This window comes from Mus musculus, chromosome X, assembly GCF_000001635.26.
Source record: "Mus musculus strain C57BL/6J chromosome X, GRCm38.p6 C57BL/6J".
Taxonomy (NCBI): Eukaryota; Metazoa; Chordata; class Mammalia; order Rodentia; family Muridae; genus Mus; species Mus musculus.
The window spans coordinates 162133954-162157983 of NC_000086.7; the positions used below are offsets into that span (position 1 = coordinate 162133954).

Here is a 24030-nt window from a genome sequence, read left to right on the forward strand (position 1 = left end):
GATTGAATTTTTACCTGAGCATTGGGAAAAGAATCTGTTCAAAAGAAACATCAATATGCTTCACAAAGAGCTTGCTTTTCATAGCCTTTCCCATACTTTTATAGGCAAGTATCATTTCCTCGTGTCAACCTCACTCAAGGAGCCTCAAGCCAGAGCAGAAAAGATCCACAACAGCTCTGTTGAAGAAAAACTGGGTTATCTTCCCCCAAAGCACTAACTAGTGCAGATTCTATCCCAATTGTCTGGGCTTTTTGTAATGATTAGAGAAAGTGAGAAATTGGACAAAGGCCCTAGAATGGAGTTCATAGGGATAAGAGGAGAGAACAAAAGAGGAAATCAGAAAACAATGCGAACCAAACAACACTCTTAACACCCAAAGAGGAAATACCACATTCTCCCCATGCTTTGGTATTTACTATAGTAATCGTTAAACTCAGAAAGGGATTTGTTTGCTGAGGCAGATGCAAACACAGATACGACTAGGTGTAAGTCATGCTCTGCTGCCGCAGGAACAATGCTCGGGAGATGCTGCCAGCCGATGTAGGTTTCGTCCGCTATCTGAGTGGCTAAGAGGGAGATGGGGAGGAAGGATTAGGCATCTTTCCTCTACAATGCTTCTTTCTTTGTCCTGGTAGAGTTTGATGCTAGAAATTCTGTTTCGGGTTCTACAGAGTAAGGAATTCATCCTGCACCTCTTTGGTTCTTGCTGCATCCTCCCCATACCACCAGTAACATCTCAGTCAGCGTTTAGCTTCTCACAAGCAGAGCATGATAGACTGAGGAACGTATAGCTCAGGATTTTAATTAGGTGGGAGGTAAGTTAGTATCAGCTCTCTAGCTGAGTGAGGTCAGGATAGAATGTAAAGGAATCCTGAGAAGGCAACAGCAGTGCCTCGTAGCAACAGAGAGCACACAGAGAGACATCTGTTAGGACATCCTAGCCCTGTGGGCTTTTTTGTTTGTTTGTTTTGCTTAGTTTTAATGAAAAGGAGCCCTATGGTATAACCCCACATGTAAGACTCCACAATTTGGAGAACATTTTAGCTGCCTTTAGTTTTCTCTACCAACACTCAGAGGGGACACTGGAAGGACACAGAACCACAGTGTGCAGAGACATAAACACTAGGAAGGATTTTGTGGTGGCTTCTTCCAGACCTGCTTGTTTAGCTAGGAAGAGAAATGGCCAGCATTTAAAAAGCGAGGTCACTCAAGAGACACATTCACCAGCCTTACTGATCATAAACTAAGAACAAATGCTTTGGGAAAGAGATTTCTGAGGCTAGGGGATTGAGGAGTGAGACTGGCAAGGGGAGGAACCAGCCACATGGTCTTGGGAAAGTCGTCTGCGCTACTTTGAGTCTTGGTTTGCTCATCTGTAAAGCTGACATAATAAGCTCTGGCTTTCTTACCTCACCATCTTCCTATGAGAATGAACTGAGATAAGGTGTGGGAAAGTGCCTCTGAAAATTCTAAAGAGCCACCCACGGGTAAGGTGTTATTATGCCGTGCCTCATCCAGAATTCGAGTCCTCTGGGAGACATAGTTTCAAACTAAATTGCTTGTCGGTGGTAGCTCTCACTTGTGTGCTTCTCTGGCTTCTGACTACACACGTGAGAACTGAGTTTTCTACCACCTACAGCGAATGGATAGTGAAAGAAGCCTGGGATGGGGGTTGGGGAATACTTCAAATGGAGGGATAATGACCTCAAGGATGCTCTAACCGTGAAATGGAGTGGCAATGTCATGGGCACTACACACACCTGCTCCCTCGGGGGCAGGAGAGTAACAAGCAGCCAGGTGTGTGCGTGCACCAGCGTGCTACCCTACAATCATCAACCTAGAAGCAGTGTCTGAAGAAACGCTGACACCATCTCATTCTATAGAGGCAAAGTAGCAATTCCCACTTCCTCTTCTCTCTTACATCATTCTTTTCTTCCCACAAAGAAAAGAAAGAGATGTATAAGTCTCTTTCCCAAGAGAACCTGAGAGGCAGCACTTCATCATCTGCTGGTCAAAGTCCTGGATGGCACTGCTCTTCTCTCTCCCACTGTCTGTAATCTTTACATGGTCCCCAGGTTCCTGGAGTCCACTGAACTTTCTCTTAAGATCTGTAATCATATGTCCTTTCTGGTGATTCCACTTATTTATCTCAGAATCAAGATGGAGCCTAAAATTCAATGGCCATTCATTTAATATATATTTACTCAGTCCTACCTTGTGCTGGGTAAGCATTAGTATAGAGATTAGCTACTTGCCCATCAAGCCTGCTTGCTGCTGAATGAGACTTCCCAGCATCCCCTGTAATTATATGTTGTCAAACAATTGAGTTCTGGCTAATGGATTATGGATGGAAATTAACTAGTCAACTTCTAGACATAGTTTATTCAAAACCAGCCTATATAAGTCTTCTTTCTTCCCTACTCTACATGCCTTTCAGATGCAGCCCTAGAAAGAGAAAACATCCCTGGTGGATGGCAGAAGTGCGTAATGAAAAAGATCTGCATTTTAAAATAACTATGTGAAAGGTTATCCACTGAACACTACACTGAATTCCAATGTGGGAAAGAAGGAAAACTACTGCATTGCTCCACTGACATGTTAGTAGTTTTCGTTATGGAAATAAGCATAGCCCAACCCCAAGAGTTGGGAACACATAGGGGTTAAGACACGGCCCTGGTACCTCTTAGAGGAGAAACACATAAACTAACAGGTAGTTACAGTACTCTGAGGTAATGGCTATGGAGAGGGAGAGAGAGAAAGCAAACTGTTGGCAACTAGTGTCACAAGGAGAGGAAATCCAGGACAGGACTGGAGGAAGAACTAGCAAGATCGACATAGAAGCAGAAGCAGTGGAATCCTAAAACTGGGGCCAGTACAGTGAGTTTAGGCAGAAGGTTCCAGAGAGGCTAGGACCAGGCTCTTAGGTCTTGAAAACCAGTCTGTTTGGTTGCCAGAAGAGTAATAGAGATCCACGAAAGAATATAAACTAGGACTTGTGCCTTCCAAGATTCAGTATACTGGAGTAAAATGAGTAGATTGGAGGATAGCAAGATGAGGCAGACAGAATTACCTAGTGAGAACCACTTCTAGGTACCAAGATAATGCCTTAGACTCTTGGCAACAGACACCAATTAGATCCTATCCACCTTTTCCTGACATGGTGGATTGGTACTTGGACTGCTGGCTGCCTTTACTGAAGGCTCACGCTCAACAGAATTCATTCTCCCTGGCCCCAGTGCTCCTTTCTTCCTCATTTATACTTTTCTGTCCCCCTTCCAGCTTGTCCTTTGAGGTCTCAATGAGAGCCTTTCAGCATGCCCACAGGGAATTATGATACAAAGAAAGAGGCTGCACTGTTCATCTCACATTCTCCATAAACAAAGCCCGTTAAACATCCAGCATTATAGCAAGAGACAAGTGCCTCTAAAAATCAGAACAAGCCAGCGAGGTGAGTTTTACTATGACATTAGCAGTCAGACACAAACAAACAGCCTGTCAGAAAGACAAGCAGCCGTTGTCTGGAAGAGCAGCCACAGCCACCTCAGAAATGTCACAAAATCACCACACCTGTCAAGGCAGCCCTGAAAACTTATGAAAAAGGTAAGTGGGGGAAGGGAGAGAAGCTTCTTTCGGAATGATCTACCAAGCTATCTGGTTCCTGAACTGAACAGAGCTTTCCCTGCTCCAGCCAGGAGTGAAGGATACTTGGAGAGAATACGCGAAGGAGCAAAACATCAAGAAGAGCCAGGGGCAGATTTCTATTTAAAGCACAACCTTAAAGGGGGAGCAGTTACTTATTTCTATCCAATCTGTGTCCAAGTAAAAAGAAAGAGCAGTTTATTTCCCACATGCATCATGCTTACTCCCCTTCGAATGCCAATATAGACAAGAGGGAGGGCTGCATTTCTACAGGCAAGAAGCTAATGTGTTACACTTAACCCTCATCTTTATTTCCATCCCCCAGGAGTTACTGATGGAGACTGGGCTACACTCACCAGCAGGAATGTGCCTCGTTGCAGTGTTTCCAACCTGGTAATGTTTTACCAAGAACAATGGAAGAAAACAACCCAGTCCTGCTCTCAGACTGACCACAAAGGCATACTCCCTTAAGCTGTGCTTGCAGTCTGCAATTCTCCTCCTTATGCTTGGTCAGCCCTGGTGACAGAGACTGGCTACTTGTTCAGCAAACTTGTTTCCCTTGGTTTTTTTTTGTGACTGAATTCTGGCCAATGGACTGTGACTGAAAAGTACAGTAAGTCACCTCTAGGCCAGTATAATAAAACTCTTCTGTGCTCAACCTTCCACTCCCTTTCCCTAACCATGCAGAAGCAGAATGCAGAAGATCCAAGGACCTAACACATGACATCAGTTTTTCAATTTTTGTCAATTTATGCAAAACATGTAACGATGGATGATATTAATTCTCTGTTAATTTAGGGAGTACCACCTATTACTAATATAAAGTCTTCCAACACAGGCATAGGAATTTCCTTCCAATTACCTACATTGATACATTTTTGTATGAATCTTATCTTTCTTTTGTTAAATTTATTGGTGTCTTCTGGTTTCTGATGCTACTATAAATAGAATTGTTTCCCTAATAATCTCCTTAATTTCTTTGCCTGAATGTTCATGTAGATTATGACTTGTGCACTTCATATTGATCTTGTTTTCTAGATGATCAACTAAACTCATTTTGTGAGTTTACTCATTTAATTGAGACTTCCTTTGGATTTTCAATATAAGAAATATCAACTACGAATAGAAATCCATTTACTTCTATTTTTCCAATCTGGATGCAATTATTTCTTTTTCTTGCCTAATTGCTCTAGCTAAACTATCTAGTACAACCCTGAATATAAATGACCAGAATGGGCAGTCTATCTTGTTTTTTCATCTTAGAGGGAAAGCATTCATCTGTGAATTTCTACCTGATGTCCATTATCAAGTTGGATAGATCCCTTTTATCCCTAGTTGTTATGTGCTTTTGTCATAAAAGAGTATGAATTTTGTCTAACTTTTTTTCTGATTCACTTGGGTAATCATGTAGCCACATCTTCTTATTCCAAAGAAAATAATCATCATTGAAAAAAGTACAATTTCCAGTCACCTTCCCTACCATAGTTCATCATAGTAATCTATATACATTTTCTTCCTTCCCTTCCAGACTATAAGTTGCCTAAAGACAGGTGCCTATTTTAGACTTATTTATATTTTCAGTATCTACACAAATGGCTGATACATACAAATGTTTATGGAAATGTAAACTTATCCCTTGAAGCATCAGTTCTCAATCTGTGGGTCATAGCCTCCACAAGGTCACATATCAGATATCCTGTAAATCCAATATTTATATTATGATTTATAACAGTAGCAAAATTACAGTTATGAAGTAGCAATGAAAATAACTTTATGATTGGAGTCGCCACCACATAAGGAACTATATTAAAGGGTCACAGCATTAGGAAGGGTGAGAACCATTGCAGAGGTAGCAAATATTATCAGGGTGACTAACAACTGAAAGGACCTTTTCCAGGAAAAAGCTGTTGATCGAACTCCTGTAGAAGGAAAAGCGAGAATATTCTCTTTATAATTAGAATACAAAGTAATGGGTTTTAATGAAGCATAGGCATTCATGCATATTATGTACTTTGCTTATATTAACACCTCTGATTATCCTCTCCCCTCTCCCAAAATATTCTTAAGTTGCAGTGGCCTTGACCACAATAAAAAATATCATCTGTCTCAAACACAAACAATTTGAAAACTAAGGAGGCAAAAGGCTTCATGGTGTATAAAAAAAATTCTATCATCTCCTCCTAAAGATGGCTCTAGAATTAGTCTAAAACATCTATTTCTCGTGTACCAAAATTAAGAAAAAGAGATACATCAATAAGTCAATATTCTTGTAGGTAGCAAAATGACAACAAATATCCCTTCTTAATCTATATAACCTGATATTTTCTAATCTAGAAGCCATGTATTGCTTCATACACTGACTGTGAACTGGTCATGTGGTTGCTATGAGCAGTGCCAAGCATGAACCTTAAAAGGCTTTACAGAATTCCATGTTCTACTGGAATACTTCAGTGGGGAGAGACTGTAGAGTTTGTAATCCATTTACCCTAGCCAATATCCATCACTGCTTATATGGAAGAACACTTCAGGACTGTCAGTGCTAGGGTAACCTTCCAGTCATCATTAACTATTTATAGATATGAGGGAGCCCATCTGAGTCCAGCTCAAACTTACAACTCATAGAACTATAGGCTAAATAAGTGATAGTTATTTGAAGCCACCAAGTTTTGAGGTTATTTGTTACACAGCAAAACCTAACTGACAAGGTGATGTCCACTTAAGTTAAGAGAACATATCTTACTCCTGGGTTTTTTGTCTACCAAATTTACAATGTTGGGTTAATTACTTTGTTTTTCCAAACTTCATAAAGAAGAGAAACAAGGAAAGATAGTAGAGTGGCCCAGGATTTTTGCAAATTTCATTATGTAATCAAGCTACTTCCTCAAATAATAACATATAAGGAATCTCAATATAGGAAAGAGATGGCAATTAAATCTCAAGTTCTAAGGGAGCCCCATCTACCCAACTTTCCTCCACCCCCCTATTTTCACTCCTGTGTCTACTTCCATTCCCCAATGGCACTCCTGGGATTTATAAATAAAATCTGGTAAACATTGTGCCATTCAGTTTTCCTAAGGACTCTCTTAGGACATTTCATGATGAATATATGGATAGCCATAAAATAATTTGCATATAATTTCATAGCAAGTCTACTTTTATTTTGTTGTGTTTTGTTTCTTTGGCATGGGAGCTTCCTGTGTAGTCCAAGCTAGTCTGAAACTCGTGACCCTGCTGCCTCAACTCAACCTTGTGACAGCTGAGGTTACAGGTGCAAGCTACCATGCCAATCATGGAAGAAGTCATTTATTATAAACATATCTCAGGCTGATGAGTATGTTTACATCTATTTATACCATCATTTTAGTGCTGGTAGTTGATTTCCCTGTATCGATGTATATCAGTGTTGTCTGTAATAATATTGTTTGTTCAATCAATTTTTCTGTTTTGAATATATATTTTTTCAGTATATTTCTAATATTTCTTATAAGCAACACTGAGATACAACAGATCCTTTTCTAACTATGTTCTTAGTTTAAGTTCTAAAGTTAAAACTTGAGCATATAATTTTTATGTATTATTTTCATGATGTCTATGTATTAAAAAAGAATATTCCAAATTTATATGTCCATGACTGGTGTATGAAATTACCTTATGGGCAATCCACCCATATTTCTATGACAAACCTCACCAATATAAATTTTTAACCTTGGATAGCTGAATTTTTTTATTTTTATTTATTTATTTATTTATTTATTTATTTATTTTGGTTTTTCAAGACAGGGTTTCTCTGTAAAGCCCTAGGTGTCCTGGAATTCACTTTGTAGATCACGTTGGCCTCGAACTCAGAAATCTGCCTGCCTCTGCCTTCCAAGTGCTGGGATTAAAGGCGTGCGCCACCATGCCCGGCTTTGAAATATTTTTTAAAAGGGTCATTTGTTATACAGTGGGTTCATTTGTTTCTGAATTGAGGTCTTCCACAGTTCATTTATACCAAACTTCAAACAAAATCATAGGATGCAGAAAGATGAACACTGAGCTAAAAAAGAAATCCATGTATCCATGAGGTGAATCTTTGAGTTTAAATAGACAGACAGGTAGATAGATAGATGGACAGATGAATGGATGGATGTTCCAGCTATGGGAGATGGTTTACTTTAAGCATTTGGTGTAGTCCTAGAAACAATTGGGATTATTTTTTCAGGAAGCATATAAAAGCTAACTAGCTACAGCTAGACACATAGAGCTATCATCACTTTCTCCAGCAACTGGCCTTAACCTTACCCACAGTCTTGTGCACATATTTGTGTGTGACTCAAGGGTCTTTTTTCTAAGAAGACATCCTAGCATCAGACGTTGTTAGCATGAAAAGTCAATCCTGGATATTGCCTTCGTGTTTGATTGGACTTTTGGATTTTGTTTGTGCTTGTTCGTGCTTCCCCTATGACAAATTAGGAAGTAGAATGCTATTTCAGTGACCATATATTGGAAATATGGAAAAAAGAATGCTTTGCATAGATGAATAAGGAGCTGGGTGAATAGGGGGGGTACATAAATAGGAAACAGAGCCACATTTGAATGGGTACTTTTCAGCAGTATGTTTTTAAAGCCATTTAGCAGAACTTCCATTTCCTCATAGACTATAAAATATTGTATTTGCTTCTTGGGTACTTGAGAGACTTATAACATAATGAGCTTGTACTAGCAGAATGCAGTCATCTAGTAAGTCTTTTTGGTGTGTGTGTGTGTGTGTGTGTGTGTGTATGTGTATGTGCATGTGCACATGAGTCTTCCTGAGTGTGTTTAGAAGAATCCCATTAATAACATTTATCCATCCAAAGCAAGAATTTAGTGATCTTCCAAAAACAAAACAAAACAAAACAAAAAACTAGAGACAGAATTGGCTATAGGGGAAAGACAGGGGGTTGAAGAACAAAGTGCACGTCACAGTCTTAGTTGTACTTTACAGTCAAGAAATACAACCTGAGAGAACCTGAGAGAAGCACTGGCTTTAAGAGTTTCCCAGGTCCCCATGCTATATCCAGATTTTCAAAGGTCCCTAACTCAGCATAAAGCTCTTCTGCATTGCACACCTGACAACTGAAGAAAAGCACCCAGCATCCTCCTGTCTAACTTTTGACTTCACAGGTGCCCTCACTTGGTCCCATCAGTTTGCAAAAGGCAAAGGCCAATTACATAGTCACCTCCAGATTTGAAGAAAATTTGGGTTAAGGATCCAAAGCAGTTCTCTTATGGAAAAAAAAATCAGCTCACCTACCCTCTAGTTAGGAAAAGGAATGGAGCACTTAGAGGAACGTTTAATGCTATGTTCAAGTTTATCACAAAAGCCCACTTGCAAAGACCCAGCTGTGCGTCACTCAGCAACAAGGTCCCCTGGCAGCCTCTCACAACCATTTCTCAGGCTCAACTGTAGAAAAACAAGTCCAGCGGGGAGATTTGAGAATTTCCTTGAGACTTTCTAAGTGTGCCCAACCCATCCAGCCACATCTAAGGTGGGATTGCTACCTTTGGATCAGAAACTCAAGGTCCTGAAGGCAACCGCTCATGCCTGAAATTGGATTACAGAGGAGAAAGGACAGGGCATTATGGGAGAAGATTCAGGCAAAAAACACATGAATATCACACCCCATACTGTATCAAAGATGTTACACATATACATCCCAACCTCCTTGTGGCCATCACTAAAAATACACTCGTTGAGAATGAGTGAGTGCATAATGGCAGCCAGAAAAGTTATTCTTCCAAGTGCCACAAAAAGGCGACAAGAGTTAGACTAGCCAAATCAGACAAGAGAATAGCAATTTTCTTGTCCCAGTTTTCTCCACATATCTATTTTACCAGAATCAGAATATATGCACTAGCTGAGGAGATACGGGAGCTAGGCTTTATCAATTTTTATGTCTACTTCCTTTTCACAAGTCCCTTGATAAGAATAATAATAAATCCATAAAAGTCAGGCCACCAGTAACATAAATACATTAACCCCTTCCATGTATAAAATGTGTATACCACAAGTGTTAGCACTACTCGTGAGTTAATTTATTACAGTTTCACACTATATGAGATCAATATTATTACTGCCCCCATTTCACCAATTAGGAAATTGAAGCACACAGATTAAGTCCAAGATCATACAGCTAATAAGTGCTAATACTACTATAATCAAAGATGACCCAGAATAGGAATGCAAGCATGCAATCGTGATAAAAATCCCAGTCCCTCAAGAAACCTATACATGTGTAATTGTGTGTGTGTGTGTGTGTGTGTGTGTGCACCTAAGTATATATAGGAGCATCACGTGCATGCAAGAGCCCATAGAAGTAAGAGAGGGTGTCAGATCCTCTTGAGCTACAAGAAATTGTGCTGGACATCCAACTGGAATGCCTAGCTTATAGCAGCAAACACATGCTACATGTCCTGAAAACTAATCTTGAACCTAAACTTCACAGATTGTAAGGTTTGATTCACTGAGGCTAATCAGGACACATAGCACACAAACATACACACACACAAACACCTCTCTCTCTCTCTCTCTCTCTCTCTCTCTCTCTCTCACACACACACACACACACACACACACACACAGCAACTTGGGAAGAAAAGCAAGCCCATGTTGAGAAGTAAATAAAGATACTTTATATAGATTTTTGTTTTGTTTTTAAAGTTTTCATTTCTATTAAAACTCCATTAAAACCACTGTCTTACCAGATTAATTAAGAAAACCTCAAAGTACTTCAAATTTACATTTACAGGACAATAATATAAATAACCTGATCCCCTTATTGCTTCTCATGAAATGTCTTTGTCACCTTCCACAGTATAAGCAGCTTAAGAGCTACAGGCTATAGAGCATAAAACAAAGGGTTAAATTAAAGCCACACAAGAGACAAACTTATGCAATATATTTTTCTTTATACAATTGGATTAGTTTTAATTAGCAAAAACTAAACTTTTGCCAGATGAATACTAGGTAATATCTGATACCTGATAGGGCTCCAACACTTCTCTGCTCACACCAAAGGTATTTAACTCAAATAGTCGTCTTTGGAAGCACTCCAGCTCCCCCTCTCCCCCTCTCTCCAAATCCCTTCTTAGTTTGCCACCTGCCCCCTCAACACACAAACACATTGTCACAAACTTCAAAACCCATTTTCTCATGTTGGTAAAACAAAACAAAACAAAATCCCTTGACGTCATCTCAATGGGTTTTCCGTGTTATTTATTCCCACAGCCCTTCCTCCTCTCGCTTAATCTCCCGACTCAAATGCTCAATAAACATGCGCCATCTTGCAAAGGGGAGGGCAGGGGGTGGGCTGAAATGGCAGAATTCAGGTGCCAAATTAAAAGTAGAAATACAGCTTTAGTTGCATTACTAAAATATAAATACAGGCTCGAGGAACAGAGTCCGCATGCAGGCTGGAGAGAAAGGTAAAGATTGAGACCAGATTCTTGTGGAGAGTATGTCTCAGTGGCTGTCATCTGCTCTCATAGTGACTTGCTCTTCTCTCTCAGACATCTGGTATCATCATCACCATCATAATCATCATCATGATCAACAACAACAACAAAGAGTAGCTGAACTCTAGAATAAATTCAACTGTGTTTAAACAGAGTCATCATATTCTAAACACCTTTTCTCACCCTCCATAAGAGTTGTGAGCATTGGAATAAGCTTAAAGTGCAGTTACAAAACAGTAACTTTTTTGCACCTTAAAAAACTGCGTCAAAGGCAAGAGATCTTTTTAATGTCTTCTGAAATGTTTTTTTAGCTTTATCTTTAAAACAATCCCAGTTCTAAGTTAATCCTTAGGCCCCCAAAGCCAGGTTCTTACCTTTGTGTAAGCAAGCCCTGCTTCCCCATACAATCCAGCAGCAAGATATCATAAAAAGCTTCAGACCAAAAAGCAAGGGAAGACCACTGCTGCTTTTTATCTTGGAAGTCTGAACCTTCTTGAAACCACAGAAGATTCTATGGAGTCATTTTTTTTCCACCTGTGGCCAAATTCACATGGCAGCCCCAGTTAGAAGTATATGCCAGGCCAGCCAACTTCCAGCCCTGCTTTTCTATATCATAGAAATATTAAGAATCTGTAGTGAGGAGAATGATCTCTATCTAATTATGATACAAAAGTAGACTTATTAATAACTGTTAAAAGTCATCATGACACACTTGAGATAAGTACATATTACTGCTTATAACTTATACCAAGTGGTCTCACCCTAGACAAATAACTACAGGCAATTAATGACAATTTGGAGGAGGATTAGCCTCTCCCATGGATAAGCCACCATATTGGTTGTCCAGTGCAGAATGGTCAGTCTTGAAACCATAAGAACATAAACAAGAAAAACAGACTCAGCAGGGCATATGTGTGTGTATGTATATATATATACACATATATACATACAAACATATATAACAATAATAATCATAGACAAAGACTATCAACATGGGAGTGGAAGTCATGGAAGGGGTTTGAGAAAGTATAGTTTGGAGGGGCTGGAGGAAGGAAAAGGAGGGGTGGAAGTAATGGAATTTAATTTCAGTGAAAAGCATGTTTTAAAGGAAGTATTAATTAAAACAATTCCCTTTTCAAGACAACAAGAGCAGGGAGTGGTTTGGTGAGAGCGCTGAAAAGTGTTTGCAGCCAGCCACCGTAGAGCTGCTGACACTTTTGCTCTTCCCAGGATTACTGCTGTCACCCACCTATTTGGTGTCCTTGCTGCTACTCTCCTTGTCTTTAACCCACATGATTCTTTTCAAGTCTAAGTTAGTCACATTACTCCTGCCTTAAAAGCCTTGCAGGAGTGCCTCTATACTCAGAGCAAAAGGCTTATGAACAAAAAACAAACAAACAAACAAAGACATATCTGTCAGACTCTATGCCAGACCAGTCTCCTCTTACTCCCCTTCTCATCTCCTCTATATGCACCACTAGGACCTTCTTGCCTCCCTGTCATCACTGGCTCAGGCATGACATGTGTTTACTTCAGGGCCTCTGTGCATGCTATGGTTTTCCTCTGCCAACAGACTCTTTCTCCATCAATGCGCATGATTAACCCCTGTACCTCCTTCCAATATTTGCCCAGATGAGGCTTCTTCAGTGAGGTCCAACAGAATTCCCTACTGAACATGATTGATCATCCTAGCCCCACACAGTTGACCGTCTTCCTTCGATACCCACTAAAAGGCTTTGGAATTCCCTCACATACACTGCTCTTTTGTGTTTATCACTTTCCTTTGGAACACAGGCTTATAGTTTTTGTTGTTGTTGTTTGTTTGCTTGCTTATCAGACATAAGTGTATAAAATAGCATCTGATGTATACTAAATGAATGAAGCTGGATGATAAGATAATCATGCTTTTTAGTATTATACAAATAACAAAAAATGGCCATTAAAAATGTAAATGTTACCTGGTCAAACTGAGAATCAGAATCATTTGATCAGCCAGTGACATCCTTCTCCTGATCTTGTATTTCACAGATTCAGGCAAAGGCTTCCACCTACTTGGGAAGAGCGATATACACCTTCTACTCTGTCTGATACAGTTTTAGTATCAACAAAAGAGCTGATACACCAGGCACAGTTATCAATACCCAATTTAACATCTCTCAATAACATGATGCAGTCAGTACTATTATCTCCACTCCATAGCAGATGGAAAGTCTACCTTCTACTCTACTACACTGAGACAGTGGAGACAGTATCAGAACCCACAAAGTCCAACTACAGAATCCAGCCATACTCCTCATCACAAACGTTCCCACTTTCCCGGCTCACCAGACACTCACCAACCTCCCTCAAACTGAGCTTAAGGACACTCCAAAGGTCCTGAAGTCTCACTATTGTCTTAGGGAAAAAGAACAGGGACATAAGATCCTCATCAAGTGCGCTCAATAAAGGAAGAGACCAAATTGCAATGCTTGGCTTTTCACAAACAAGGTGCTCTTGAGCCTGAGAAATGAGCTGCAGTTCCCCAAGAGTCCCCTTGCAATCTTACAATGCTGTCATTTCTAGCCAAGACGACAAATCTGGTTTGTCAAAACAAAGTATTTATTTATTATACACAAAAATGAAAATGGCCCTTCTGATTGCTATTAATAAGTCCAATTTCAGCCATATTAACCTTATTTCCTTTTTGAATAGGGCTATTAGACCAAGAGATCAAAAGAATGCTACAGACATATGGTATTTTGATTTCAGCAAACCATTTGACAATCTCTCATAATGATAGATCTTGTAGGCAGGGTGGAGAAATGTGGTTAGAATAAAAAAAGGAGGGTACATTTGTGGCTTCTGCAACAATGGGACCCAAGGAATGTTGATTAATAGATGTCAACTTAGAAGGACATTGCTAGTACTGCCTGCCAGTGAGCTCTGGTCTTGAGTCCATCTGAGCAATAATTTTATCAGAGATGTGGGTGATGTCATAGAATCATGTTTATAGTGTCTACAAAGAATAAAATGCTGTGGGCAGTAGCTGACACATTGAATCAAGATATTAAACCATCACCACTGATTGAAAATGAAAGAGCAAGGCAAGCAAGATTGAATTTAACAAAGACAACAGAACAGTCTCACAAAATTTAAGTTCAAAATATCAACTATATATAGAACCAAGGAGATCTCAAGTTTAAAATCTACCACCATAAAGAAGGGAATTTAGTGGGGCATAATAGCAATAATTCATCAACAGCACCAAGTGATGGTGGAAATAAAGGCCATCTTAGTCCTAATTTTACAGTCATAGAAATAGAAGAAATGAGTTTTGTGCCTGTGACAGATGACAACCAGGAAAATGGGACTAGAAAACTTCACTGGGAGATCCAACTAAGTCACTGAAGTTATCTAACCTGAAATGAAGAACATTTAGGATAAACCACAGCAATAAACCTCCTGCTACTTCAAGAGACCGGAAAAGAGATTACAAGTAGATGCTACACAACTTCAGTACCAGAACTAGAACAAAAGGCTCTCATTACAAAAAAAAAATGTGATACCAGTATAGATAAGGACCTTATGAGCATGAGAAGCTTTGGACAATAAAATCAAGAAGAGGTTGGCCACTCCCTAATGCCAGGGGTCTTACCATTTGGGACATCTTTAAGAGTCCTACTGTGGATGGGAGTTGATTTTTTTTCCCAAATGTAAAATCCCCAAATTCCATGACTCTTATTAAATTAACACTAAGTGTGTGTGTGTGTGTGTGTGTGTGTGTGTGTGTGTGTGTGTACATGTGTGTGACAGAGACAGAGAGAGAGAAGAGAGAGGAGAGAGGAAAGAAGAGAGAGGAGAGAGGAAAGGAGAGAGAGAGAGAGAGAGAGAGAGAGAGAGAGAGAGAGAGAGTCACCACACAGTCCAAGCTGGCTTCAAAGTCAAATCTTCCAGTCCCAGCCTCCTGAAAGCTGGATTATAGACATGTTCCGCCATGTCTGGCAAGTTGTTTACTCTTGGCTTATCTCTCTTTGAAGACCTTAAACACTTAACAATTAAGTAATCTTTCAGAATTTAGGTGCCCACATCCACAGATAATTTGCTTACTAAACTTCAACCTCCTCATTCTCATTAATGGCTGAGAAATGAACACTAAAGGAGAGACAGAAACTGACCGTGTCTGTTTAGTTGTTCATAAAGATGAGCTACACAGGGTCTCTGTTCTCTGGATTTATAGTCCAGTAATAATTGAAACATTGTTTCAATAAATTTCAAACCTAGAATGAAGTTATTACATTCAGAACTCATGTCAACTTCATTAATTTTATTTTGATATAGTTCATAAAGAATTACTGATGCAAAATCATGTTCAATAAGTTTTCTAATTGTTGCTTTGTGCTAGTCACATCCTTGCTATAGTAAGTAGAATGGTACACAAAATGTTCAGTTCCATGATTTTGTGTGTGTTTATCATGTGCATGTTTATTTGTGTGGGTACCAAGGAGAGAGAGAGAGAGAGAGAGAGAGAGAGAGAGAGAGAGAGAGAGAGAGAGAGAGAGAGAGAGTTTGTGTGTGTAAACACAAGTATAAGCATGTATGTGGAGGCCAGAAGTCAAGCTCAGGCATGGTTCTTCAAGAGGCATCGACTTGTTTTATTCTATTGAGATAGTTTCTCTCATAGGCCTGAAACTCAAATAATAAGCTAGGCTGGTCGGCTCCAGCCTCTAACTTGCCAATGCTAAACTCAAAATCATATGCCACCATACCCAGACTTTTATATGTGTTCTAGGGATTGAACTCAGGTCCTCTGGCTTGCATGGTAAGCACTCTACCTACTGAGATCTCTTTCCAGGCTTGCCCCATGATTTTTTTTAATGGAATAAGAGGAAATTAAAGCAAAATTAAGAAGCAAACCAAAATTCTAACTCTTGTTTAAAATTCTCACTGATTCTAGACCTCCAAAGGGTCAGTCCTCATGACTGATGGGATAATGGAAGACAACAGAGTGACTTCATATGTCACCAAGGGTTAAGGTAAATTAAAAGCTCTAAGACTGAAGACATTTTAGACAGCCTGCATGGATGTTTCACTTCTGTAATGACATACTCAGAAAAGACCTCTTCAATTTTTTTCTACATATCAGTCCATCAGAATCCCAAATGTTTCTTAAATAAAATAGTTCAGCAATTTTGATTTGAAAACTGAGCCCAGGGTCTGGTATGCTGATACACACCTGTCACAGCAGCACTCCAGAGGCAGATTCAAGATGATTAGGAATTCAAGGTCATTCTCCTTTGATTCATAGAAAATTTGAAACCAAACTAAACTACATAAAACTGTATCTCAGAGCCGGGCAGTGGTGGCTCATGCCTTTAATCCCAGTACTTGGGAGGCAGAGGCAGGCAGATTTCTGAGTTTAAGGCCAGCCTGGTCTACAGAGTGAGTTCCAGGATAGCCATGGCTACACAGAGAAACTCTGTCTAGAAAAACCAAAAAATAGATAGATAGATAGATAGATAGATAGATAGATAGATAGATAGATAGATAGACCTCTATCTCAATAAACAAACAATACAAGATACAGGTATGGTGGTGGCACACATCTTTAATCCCAGCACAGGATATAAAGACAGGCAGATTCTGAGTTCAAGGCCAGCCTTGTCTACTTAGTGAATTAATTCTAGAACAGCCAAGGCTATGTAGAGAGACATTGTCTCAAAAGCAAACAAAAATGCCCAACCCAGTACAATGGAAAAAGTCTGGGGAAAATGTGTTGTTATGTTGTTAGTGGTTATTAGGAAATTACAACCATGAATTTTTAACCTTTGAGAAATTGTTTTCTTCTCCATCATTCTGTGACAGGTTTAAAAGCAGCTTTGAATGAAACAGTTTGGAACCTTTATTGCCTCAGAGAAACTTATTTGGCAGAGACAGGAAGAAAGGAAACTTAACCATAGCTACAAAAACATCCAAGAAGACATAGTAGACTGGCTAAAGAGGATTGTAATGAGCTGTAGGTAGAATAGATAGAATGAGGAGAAAAGCATTATCTTCCAAACACATAAAAAACTCATGATTAGTGCTACCACACCAACTTCAAATAATTCCTCCCCAAGTGTACTAACTTCTGTAGCTCTTTCGGGATTTAGTAGTTTCCATATCTTCTCTGGCTTAAACCATGCTTCTTAAATAAGGAGTCTGGATACCCTAGGACAGTGGTTCTCAACCTCCCTAATGCTGAGACCCTTTAATACAGCCCCAGATGTTGTGGTAGCTCCTAACCATATTTTTTTTGCTACTTTGTAACTGTAATTTTGTTACTGTTATGAATCTTAATGTACAGATTTGATATTCAGGCTATCTGATATGTGACCCTCAAAGGGGTCTTGAGCTCCAGGTTTAGAACCACGGTCCTAGGAGCATCACTGGCCTATTCCACGTGGCCATAACCAACATATTCAGAGGCTGGCTGGTTGAGGAACCATTGGGATATGCTTTGTCCACAGTGACTTGAGTTTCTTCTCTGCCCCTTCTCATCACCAAAGCACTGCAGAACTCCCATTCCAAGAGCTTCCAACTGTGGTGCAGTCACTAGTACTAGCAGCTATTTCCAGACCCACTGCAGACCATTCTATCAAAGGTCAGGGGTGTATCTAATCTATAATTCTGTAGAAAATATTTCAAGAAAAGGGATGAAAATGCACCACCTCTACCGCAGCCCTAGAGTTTTCCCTCATCACTTAAAGATCCAACAGACTTAGCCTAGTATGATGCACCGTGTACATGGGTGGGGCCTTGAGTTCAGTCTCTAGCATTACAAAGGAAAAAGGATCCAGCCGATTGGCCTGGTCTCAGCTGCCTGAGACACTTCTCAACCAAGTAGTTTTAATTGAAGATAAGAAAGTGAGAAAGTGAAAAAGTGGGGAGAAAGAGCAGCGAATACAGGCTGTGTCATCATCAGCTACAGCATAACTAAGGGCAACTATTGCTCAGGTTTACTGGTGAACAGTGTGGAATGTGCTGGAGGCTTCTCCCATTCTAAGAGCAAGGAAGCTAGAGCTGGAGATTATTTATTTATTTATTTATTTATTTATTTATTTATTTATTTATTGTGCTGCCCCGGGGACATTAACTGGATGGCCCTTCTGGCTTCCTTTCCCTATATGGAAGGGAAAACCCGTTCTACTTGCTAAGCAAAAAAAAAAAAGTCTCAGGCAGAGTGTGCAGTAAGAAGCCTTTAGTAGGAGAGGTCTGGAAATTAAATAAGATAATGCATGCAGAGTGCTTAGAGCAGAGGCTGAAGAATAGCAAGACTCAGAACTAATAGCTAAAAAATAAACTGAGAGCCAGTGAGATGATAGCTTAGAAGGTAAAGGTGCTTGCTGCCAAGCCTGAGTTTCATGCAAGCATCTCACATGGTGGAAGAAGAGGGGTGCTTCACGTGTATTCTAAGGCATCCATGCACACATGGACACACACAAATAAACGGTAAGTTTAGGATAATAACTATGCATCTATGTGCAGGAAATAATCTTGTCTCCTGCCTCATACCATTTATAAAAATATATTCCAAGCCAGGTGTGGTGTCACATGCCTTTAATCCCAGCACTCCGGAGGTAGAAGCAGGGAGAACTCTCTGTGAGTTTGAGCAAGTTCCAGTATAGCAAGGACTACCAATATAGAGAGACCCTGTATCAAAAAACAAACAAACAAACAAACAAACAAACAAAAAACCATACTGTATGAATAATACATCTAAACTGCAAAAGCAAAATAAACTTTAGAACTCAGGAGATCTCTTCATGGTCCAAGGGTCAATGAAGAATTTGTTTAAGAATAAACAAAAGAGAAACAAGAAACTTGCTACAAAGAAAAAAATCTTGATAAACTGGACAAAAAAAAACCCCATAAACTTCTGCTCATCAAATTATAACACTAAGAACATCAAAATGCAAGCCCCTGGAAGAGATAACATTTTGCAATACCTAGAAATGACCAATGACTTGTTCACAAAATATATTTAAATATATTCAAAAAAGACAATAAGGAAGACTTTATTTAAAGTGGAGTAAAAGGATAATAGGAGTGGAGGGTAAGAAAAGGCCTTGAACTAGTAGTTCAGAAAAAGGGATGCCCAAATGGGATTTTAAACACACGCAAAGAAGCTATTCAAAATCCAGCTAAGAATTACTATGCAGTTTTATCACACTTATTGTCAGTGTAGCTGTTATTTAAAAAAAGAAAATCAATGCTCGTGAAGATGCAGAGAAACTGAAACTCCTGAGAGTGTAAAGTGATACAACCATCTAGAAAACTCTCAAGTGGTATAGGTTAAAAGGCAAACGTGCCCCCCCCCTTGAACCAGCAATTCCACTTTGCGATGCATACCAACCAGTGGGGTATAAATATGTTCCCCGAAAGGCATGTAAAGTGCCTGAAGAAGTAATTCAGTTGGTAGAGTGCTTGACTAGCAGGAACTAAACCCTGGGATTGATCCCAGGCATTGCAAAAAGCCAGGTGTAGTAGCTTTAATCCCAGCTGCAGAGGTGGAGTGGTAAAAGGATCAGGAAATTCAAGTCATCCTTAGCTGCACAGAGAGTTCCAGGCTAGCCTAGGATACATGATCCCTTGTTTCAAAAACTAAAAATACAGAAGGCATATCGAAAAAAAATTCATGATGATAGTGTTAGAATAGAAGCAAAGATCCCTCATCAGAATAGATTGTCAAATTATGGTAGATATCCACAATGTCACTCAGTGATAACAGTGAGCAATCTATTATGTATGCAAACAACATGGAAGACCTTTAGCAGTGGAATGTGGAATGAATAATGTAGACATTAAAAACTGTAGATATATACAGTTACATAGAGTGCCCTGGCAAGGTAAATAGTGTCTTAGAGACAGCACAACAATGCTTTTGTCTCTCCATCTGAGTAGTTTTTCCTTGAGTTATCTATTTTGTGAAAATTCACCAACATGAACAATTTAGAAGCTGCCTACCTCTTTTTAAACTCAGGAATGTCAGGCATCAATGCAAATTTTACTTTAAAACTCACTTACTAAATGTAATTAGCAATATCCAATAGGCCAACAACAAGAAATGTCTAAGGCTGAAACAGCTTGGCATTGAGTCCCATGAAGTAATTCCAAAGCCTCAGGTGTTAGTGACTGAAAAGCTGGACTTGCTTCAAGTTTAGGACCATAAATCTCCGCAGGCTCTCCACACAGCCAGCTAATCCCACTACACTTCCTTACTGCATCCACGTTCCCCTGAGACAGCTTATTAACACCTTACCTCCTCTCCTCGGGTTGCCAACACCCTCTCAGCTCATGATCTCACCACTTACTTCATAGAGAAAATAGAGATCATTTTTTTTTTAATGGCAAGGGGAAACACCCGGCTCCGCCTCCACCTCTGTCAGTCCACCAGCTCACCTGCCTCTCTGCCCGGATCTGTCACTTTCCCTTCAGATGGTGTTTTTAATCTTACCCCATCTCTGCTTCTCAGACTTCATAACTGTTCAGATCTCTTTCCCAGCACTGATTTCCTCCTCTCCTTGGAAACCAAGCATGCACAACATGCTGATACCTTTGAAGACATTTTCCTTCCATACTGCACTGTCACAGAGCTTCTGCTCCAGTTCTCTATTTCCCTTCAAAGCAAAACTCCTTACAAGAATCATCAGTCACTGCCATTTCTTCTTCCACCCATCCTGTTCTCTCCCTACCCCTTCATATACACATGTTAAGCTTGTACTTTGCCCCGCCACCCCACATACACACACTGTTGTAATACCTTCTTCTTGCTTCCACCATATCATCCTGGCCTGATTTTTAGTCTAAGTTTTTAATCCCTCAGTACTGGCATGAAACCCAGTGCTTTGCACATGCTAAACATGCGCCCTACCACTGACTTATAGCACTTAGTGATGTTTTGTTTGTTTTTGGAAGCAGAATCTCTGTGTGTTTCTGTCTCTCTCTGCTTCTATCTCTGTATCTCTCTGTCTCTCCTCTCTATCTCTCTGTCTGTCTCTGTCTCTCTCTATGTATGTGTGTGTGTGTGTGTGTGTGTGTGTGTGTGTGTGTGTGTGTAGTGCAGTGTAGTGTAGTCCTTACTCAAGGTTTCCTGCCTCTGCTTCCTAAGGGCTGCAATTTACACTACAGTGAACTCCCACATCTTCTAGACTAATTGTTCGTTTTAATTCTTCCTCTTTTCCTATGAAACTGAAAGTTGGGCTCCCCTGGGCTCTATACTATTTTCCTCCCTTCTGTGAAATTCCAGTATGCCTAACAACTAGTGCCTTCCTGCAAGTACCACTCTCCTTTTCCATAGCATCTCCGTTGTTCCTAGTCCCACGGCTTTGCATGCCTTCTTTATCTTCCTGTCTCACATCTTCATCTTCAACTTGGACCTTTCTCTTATGCTCTCAACTCACACATCTAACTCAGCACTTTCAACACTCACCAGACACCTCAAACTTAACAGGCTTCAAATAGAAAACTATGGATCACATTCCCTTTAGAATAAAATGTCCACTGTCCCAGTAGCCTTCTGTTTCTGTAAATGTCATCAACTTCGATGACTTATCTAAGCAAAGGAAACTACAAGTCGGACATCTAAATGACTTTTTCTCATACCCTGTACCTAATCTACTTAGTAAGTCCTATCAGCTATATTTCCAAAATGAATTTAGATCTGACCATTTCTTTGTTTCTCGTCCTCAAGATTAGTTGCACTATCTAACTGCCTTACCAGCCCAAACTTGCCTCAAAAGTGACTTCTATGAAGTGTATATCAGATTAGGCCATTCACCAAAATGTCCCCTACCATGACTCAGGGCAACAGGAAGCAGCTCCCTTAGGAGAGAGCAGGAAGCGTGTGAGGCACTCATGTGTAGGAAAGCAAAGAGCAGGTATAGAGGCACAGACAACCAAGGGGAAGAAGTCTCCTCCCTTCCAAACTACTCCCAGGCTGGAACAATCTTAAAGGGAGATTCATAATGTAGTTGATAACAGTAGTCTAATCAGCCCTTCTGCCCTCTCAAGAGAACCCCTGCAGACACGCATGTGTACGCCACAGACTTCTCCTATCTCTGTGACTCCCAGATGCATGCTAAAATTGTAGATGGGGCTGACTCTAGAAGGCAGATAAGTCTTGCTCAGGTGCTCCTTTCCACCTATCAAGGGAGAATCAGTACAGAGATTCCAATCTCTTCACCCTCCCCTCCCCCAAGCGAAGCAGATCTGAGATGGTATGTCTTCGGCTAGCTTGACTCAAAAGGGTCTGCGGTAATCTCTGTCTCATGACTATCAGCCTCTACCCTCCTGTTTGATTTTCCCACTCACTCCATGTGACTCCTGGGACCCGCTCTCAAACTACTAGCATGGAAATCCTTGTCTGGAGCTCTGAATTCTGGGAAAGTCAAACTAAGATGCAAAATGGTATGCCTTTACTCCTGAAGGTTATGATACCAAGCAAGGACAGTACAGTACCATCCTACATCTAAATGGATGAGAGGAGGGAGAAATCAGGGTAGCAAACATTGAGACATTTTAGAAAAAAAAAATTTTAGAGGACAACTTGCGAGATGGTTTAGTGGGTAAAAGCACTCGAGGAGCAAGCCTAGGTGACCCGAGTTCCATTCCTGGGACCTACACATAGTGTTAGAAGAGAGATGAGTCCACAAAGTTGTCTTCTGACTTCCATGTGCCCTACCCACATCATGCACATCCACAATGATAATAATAATAATTAATAAAAACATTTTAGAAGTGTTTGAAACGATCTATTTTAAGACCTTTCCTGTGGCCCCATCTTTTTTTATTCACATATACGTTAATAGAGTATTAATATTGAGTATTATTCATCAACTACACCAACACACAAACAATCCACCTATCTCCATCTTCCATTCATTTATACTCTGATGGTGAAAATGACTGGAAGGGGCTATTAAATTCAAGATTCGGAACCACTTACTGGAGCCACTAATAGGAAGGGTAGTGAGGAGAATACATTCTACTTTGGCAGTGTAAATTTTGTTTAAGAAGAAGTATGCCTGTGTCAGATGTGCACGTGGAAAATGTATGCACCATTCAACTGTCTGCAGAACTTCCCTCCAGTTCTTTTGAAGTCACCACTCTCCCGCTAACTCCCCCCCCCAATAGAACTACCCAAATATCAGCGCTGCTGAAAGTGAAGGGCCTGCCCCTGTTGGGTGGTTTGGGGGGAAAATGGCAGAATTAAAGTGCTCATTTCCAGTCCCAAAAGTAAAATACGACTTGGCCTAGGGCAATCCTAATTCTTTCCAGAACTCATCCCCGGAATTGCCCTTTTAAACAACTAGTCATTAACCCAACTCCAGGTCTTTTATAGCTGCGAAAACTGATCTGGCACATCATTTATTCATTATGCTTATTATTATTGTTATTGTAGAAAAGCGGTGAATTCCTGGGGCGGGGTTCAAAGGGTTCTTCTAGGGAGGAAGGGGTAAGGGAAAGGAATGCCCAAGCCCGCAGGCTAGGCCAAAAAGCTGGGCTGAGCTGCCCGACAGAGGTACAGGGAAATGCCCCTAAGATGCTGTTGAAGCTCCTCTGGCTCATTCGGTGACCACCTCACACCAGAGCAGCTGCTGCAGCAACAGAAAAGACTTCTTATGTAAGGCAGAGCCGCTGACATCACCTTCCCCATAGCATCTCAGCTGAACTAGGAGCCAAAGGACCTGCACTCTGCTCCACAAGTCATTTTCCTAAATGAGTCTGTCACTGCCAGGTTTGGGGGTGCCAGGTATGGGAGGCCATGCACCAGTGGGGGAGGACTGCATGCCCCTGGGAGAGTACTTAGCAGAGACTACTTCTCAGGACGTCTACTGTGGTTCAAGAGTAAAGTCAATGTGCAGTAAAGATGTCCAGACGTCTCCTAGCTCACCGTCC

General features: G+C 40.4%; 1 protein-coding gene across 2 annotated transcripts in view; it reads right to left on the reverse strand.

Annotated features, from left to right (window-relative positions):
* Window positions 1-24030, reverse strand: part of Nhs (NHS actin remodeling regulator) — a 326152-nt gene that overhangs the window by 300664 nt on the left and 1458 nt on the right. The window lies entirely within an intron of this gene.